Below are 6,000 nucleotides of genomic sequence, written 5' to 3' on the forward strand. Positions count from 1 at the left end.
ATGAGTAGCTAATTTCTTTTCAAGCTTGGGTTGAAGGTGAAGTCTCAGCATGTGTCATGGCCTTTATTTGGTAAATTTCGTTTCTCTTCCCCTCTAGTTTTTGTGGATGTTTTGACTTCTCGTCGACAAATAATACTAATCTTGTCTAGTACCGCCTTGGTTTCACCGGCCCTCTAGTACAAGGTTATTATTATTTGGCACGATAAGCCCTTAGCACCATTTTGATTAGAGCGTGGTTCATGAGGTGTGGATTCCCCCCTCATGATTTAATTGGCATTAATACGGATTATTTAGCCCATGATGCATGTTGATACGTATCCAGATACCCAAGTACGTCATTTCAATAGATTTCTCTTCAATTTATTCTCGCCATTTCAATTCCAATTTTAGAATTTATTATCACCAATTCAATTTAAGATTTAGCATATTTTAAATCATTTCCACCACAAATCCAATCACCCATTTACAAAATTAATTCTACACAATTAAAATCCACCTCCTCGTGGGATCGACATTCGTCACCATTAGTCTATACTACAATAGATTCGTGCGCTTGCGAGTACATTAAAATTTGCACAACAAGTTTTTGGCGCCGTTGCCGGGGAGGTAAGTAATTTTAATTCATAGAATTAATTTTTGTGAATAATTTCTTTTATTTGTTTTCTTATATTTTTTATTTTTATTAAAAAAAGAAAAAGAAAAAAAGTGAATCTACATTTAAAGGTTAGTTTTTCTTCTTTTTTCTCTCTCTTTTTAAAATTCTGTAATTTAATTTTCAATTTATTTTTCTTTGTAATTTTTTTTTGTTTATCTTACTAATTTATTTTTAGTTAATTTATATCATGTATTTGTTTTTGTGTATTTTTATAGTAAGGTTGTAATAGCGCAATAAGGTTAGTATCGTAATTTCTCCCTCTTCTTTATTTTTATTTGTTTTGTTCTCATCTTTATTTTTATTTGTTTTGATCCCATCATTATTTTTATTTGTTTTGCATGTATGGTCGAAGGTCATTATTACATAATCTTGAACCTATAGACCTTGAATTAGAAAAAACACTTCGCACACACAAACACGTTAAAAATAAAATGGATTTACAAGTACCACAAGAGAGGCCATTTAAGGATTATTTCAGTCCTTTAGCAAATTTGAGCACATCATGCATAAGATACCCAAATGTAGCTGCTAGGAGTTTTGAACTAAAACCTAGTGTGCTAAATTGTCTCCCCCCATTTTATGGCCTAGAAAATGAGGACCCATATAATCATTTGAATGATTTTCATGCTATTTGTCAAACATTTAAATATGAGAATTTTTTAGATGATGATGTTAAACTTAGATTATTCTCATTTTCTTTAAAGGATAGAGCTCGTTCATGGCTTAATACATTGCCTGCCAATAGCATTGCATCATGGGAACAAATGGTAACGAAATTTTTGAATAAATATTTCCCAGTACATAAAACCAATGCTATTCGCAGGGAAATTTCAGAGTTTACACAGAGAGAAGACGAGCAATTTTTCGAAACATGGGAGCGATTCAATGGGCTACTCTTGAAGTGTCCACATCATGGGTACGAGAAATGGCACCAATGCCAATACTTTTTGGAGGGATTATTGCCGAATGTGCAAGAATGGCTAATGGCAACAAGTGGAGGAGAGCTAATGTCAAAAAGTGCATCAGAAATTTGGGAATTCTTCCAGCGACAAGCGGATAATTCCCAATAACGGAGTCGATCACTCAGGAATACTAGAAGAATTAAAGGAGTGAATGAGGTTCAAATTGGCGAATCAACTTCGGGAATCAAAGAAGTCAAGGAGATGGTTGAAGGTCTTGCTCGACAAATAGCATTGTTATCAACTGCTAAATCAACAGAACCACATGACCATGACTCATACTCAGATCAAGCCAATGCTATAGGTGTAATGAGAAAGCCATCAAATTACAACCCATACTCCAACACATATAACCCTGGATGGAGAGACCACCCCAATTTTTCATGGTCTCAAGGATTCCAACAGAATGGACCAGCAGCTCCAGCTCCACCAATTCCTCAAAATCCTCAAGCCTCTTAGCCCCCATTTAGACCATACAATCAGAACCAGAACTACTCTCAACCCAGACCATGGGAGGATGCATTCCAAAATTTCAAGAATGTTACTCACTCCACGATTGAGCAACAGAATCGCACCATTGATGGACTACGAAATGAGTTGAGAGCAGGCTTCAATTCACAAGCTCAATCAGTTTCAAGCCTCGAGAAGATGGTGGGACAACTTGCTTCTTCAGTTCAGACCTTGGCAATGACTGTTGAGAAATGCAAGTTTCCAAGTCAACCAGTGCCTAATCCTAAAGGAGTACATGAAGCAAGTACTAGTTCACCACAGCAGCATGGAGAGGTCAAAGCAGTCATGACCTTGAGAAAAGGAAAAGAAGTCGACAACAAAGTGGAGATGCCGGTGACAAAAGAAAATCAAATTGTACCTGTGAATGTTGAGGACTCACCACCGGAGGAAAAAAAAGAAACCAACCCATGAGAATATGTTCCTAAAGCTCCATTTCCTCAGAGGTTAGCAAAAGGCAAAAAGGGAAAATCCACAGGTGAGATTCTCGAAATCTTCAAACAAGTAAGTGTTAACATCCCTTTACTTGATGCTATTAAACAAGTTTCATCTTATGCCAAGTTTCTTAAAGACCTTTGTACTAAAAAGAGAAATATGCATGTGCAAAAGAAGGCATTTTTAACAGAAAACGTTAGTTCTATACTCCAACATAAAATTCCTTTAAAATGCAAAGACCCAGGCTCCCCCACTATCTCATGTAGCATAGGGAACCACACAATTGAGAATGCTTCGTTGGATTTAGGAGCTAGTGTAAATTTGTTGCCTTATTCTGTATTTGTGAAACTTGGACTGGGAGAATTACACCCAACTCCAGTGGTGTTACAGCTTGCAGATCGGTCCACGAAAATACCTCGTGGTATTGTGGAGGACGTGCTTATCCAGGTAGACAAGTTTTATTTTCCTGTTGATTTCATTGTAATTGACACTCAACCAATACAGGATTCAAGGAAGCACATCCCCATTATTCTAGGCCGACCTTTCTTGGCAACTGTAAATGCTCACATTCAATGCAGGACTGGAAATATGCAGTTGTCCTTCGGCAACATGACTATGGAGCTGAACATCTTCAACATTGCCAAACAACCTCACAATGCAGATGATGGAATTGTTGATGTGGATTTAATAGAAGCATTAGTTGATAATACTTTTGTTTTAAACCTTAGTGATGATCCTTAACAAACATGTTTAACTCACTTTGGTTTGGATTTTGATATTGACAGATCGGTCGATGAGGTCAACGCCCTACTTGACTCAGAACCATCTATGGACACTAATAAATGGAAGTCAAGAGTTGAGCAACTAGCACCATCAGAGAAGCAACTCATTCCATCATCAGAATCACCACCGAAACTCGAGCTCAAACCATTGCCCAACACTTTGGAATATGCGTTTTTGGGAGAAGAAAGTACTCTGCCGGTAATCATCTCATCATCCCTAAATGACGAACAAAAAGGTAAGTTGTTGGATGTTTTAAAAGAGCACAAAGGAGCATTAGGATGGACCATAGCAGACATAAAAGGTATAAATCCAGTAGACTGCATGCATTACATTCACCTTGATGAAAATGCTAAATCTACTAGGGAAATGCAACGTCGGTTAAATCCTAATATGAAAGAAGTTGTTAGAACTGAAGTCCTTAAGCTATTAGACGCAGGTATCATTTACCCAATTTCTGATAGTTCATGGGTTAGTCCTGTACAAGTTGTCCCCAAAAAGTCAGGAGTCACAGTAGTTACCAATGCTGATAATGAATTGATACCCACTAGAGTAACTACAGGATGGTGTGTATGCATTGATTATAGAAAGATGAATTCTGTCACACGTAAAGACCATTTTCCTTTACCATTTATTGATCAAATGCTTGATAGATTAGCAGGTCATGAATTTTATTGCTTTCTAGATGGCTACTCAGGATACAATCAGATCGCCATAGCACCAAAGATCAAGAGAAGACCACTTTCACTTGTCCTTTTGGCACATTTGCATATAGGAGAATGCCATTTGGATTATGTAATGCACATGCTACATTTCAACGATGCATGTTAAGTATTTTTTCTGATATGGTTGAACGATTCCTTGAAGTCTTTATGGATGACTTTTCTGTCTTTGGTGATTCGTTTGATCAATGTTTACATCATCTAACACTAGTTCTGCAGAGATGTATCGAGAAGAACTTGGTCTTAAATTGGGAGAAATGTCATTTTATGGTAAAATAAGGTATTGTTCTCGGTCACATCATTTCGAGCAAAGGTATTGAGGTTGACAAAGCCAAGGTGGATCTCATTTCTAATCTTCCTCCACCCAAAACAGTCAGAGAAGTAAGATCTTTCCTTGGGCATGCTGGTTTCTATAGACGTTTCATTAAAGATTTTAGCAAAGTTTCTAGACCCTTATGCAATTTACTTGCTAAGGATGTACCTTTTATCTTTGATGATTCATGTCTTGTGGCATTTGAAAAACTAAAGCAGTTGTTGACATCATCACCCATCATTCAGGCCCCAAACTGGAGCTTACCATTTGAGCTAATGTGTGATGCATCTGATTATGCAGTAGGAGCAGTATTAGGACAAAGAGTTGATCGAATTCCCCACGTTATTTACTATGCTAGTATGACATTGAATGATGCACAGTTGAACTATTCAACTACTGAAAAAGAAATGCTAGCAGTAATGTTTGCATTAGAGAAATTTCGATCTTATCTCATTGGTTGTAAAATAATTATATTCACAGATCATGCTGCTCTTAAATATCTTCTCACAAAGAAAGATGCAAAAGCTAGACTAATTCGTTGGGTGTTACTTTTGCAGGAATTTGACTTAGAATTCAAAGATAAAAAAGGGACAAAAAATGTTGTGGCGGACCACCTCTCTCGTCTCCAATTTGACACAATTACAGAGCCATTAATATTAAATGAGTCATTTCCAGATGAACAATTAATGAGTGTGGAAGTATTACCTTGGTATGCTGATATAGTTAATTATCTTGTTACAGGTAAACTTCCAGAGCATTGGACCAAGCAAGACAAGGCTAAATTCTTTGCAGAGATAAAGAATTTCTTTTGGGATGACCCGTATTTGTTCAAGTATTGTGCTGATCAAATTGTTAGACGATGTTTCCCAGAAAATGAAATTCAAAATATTCTTTCATTCTGCCATGAACAAGCTTGTGGAGGCCATTTCAGTGGTTTTTATTGGCCAACTATATTTCGAGATGCTTACACTTTTTGTTCTTCATGTGATAGGTGTCAACGAATGGGGAGCATTACACGAAGAAACATGATGCCACTAAATTCAATTTTAGTGGTTGAGATTTTTTACGTATGGGGTATCAACTTCATGGGACCCTTTCCCTCTTCTTTTGGCCATCAATACATATTGGTTGCTATTGACTACGTATCGAAATGGGTAGAAACAATTCCATGTAGTACCAATGATCACAAGGTGGTGATAGGATTTTTAAAAAGCAACAATGTTTCACGCTTTGGATTTCCTTGAGCGATAATCAGTAATGGTGGTGCCCACTTTTGTAACAAAGTATTAAAAGCTCTTTTGACAAAGTATTCAATCACTCACAAAGTGGCGACCCCATATCATCCGCAAACCAGTGGCCAAGTTGAGATCTCCAATCGAGAAATAAAGCACATATTAGAAAAGACGGTGAGGCCGGACAGAAAAGATTGGTCATTAAGACTTGATGATGCATTATGGGCATATAGAACGGCTTTCAAGACCCCGATTGGGATGTCACCCTACAGGTTAGTGTATGGAAAAGCTTGCCACCTACCTGTGGAACTCGAGCATCGTGCGTATTGAGCCATCAAGAAATTCAACTTTGACATGCAGCAAGCCAGCTCAGAAAGAAGATTACAACTGGCAGAAC

General features: G+C 37.3%; 1 non-coding gene across 1 annotated transcript; it reads right to left on the reverse strand.

The window, feature by feature from the left end:
- Nucleotides 1-1,470: 1,470 nt before the first annotated feature.
- LOC127903833 (small nucleolar RNA R71) lies at nt 1,471-1,574 on the reverse strand. The gene has a single exon (XR_008056709.1). It is a non-coding gene; the product is annotated as a small nucleolar RNA R71 (small nucleolar RNA).
- Between the last annotated feature and the right edge of the window lie 4,426 nt (nt 1,575-6,000).

Source organism: Citrus sinensis, chromosome 1 (assembly GCF_022201045.2).
Source record: "Citrus sinensis cultivar Valencia sweet orange chromosome 1, DVS_A1.0, whole genome shotgun sequence".
NCBI lineage: Eukaryota > Viridiplantae > Streptophyta > Magnoliopsida > Sapindales > Rutaceae > Citrus > Citrus sinensis.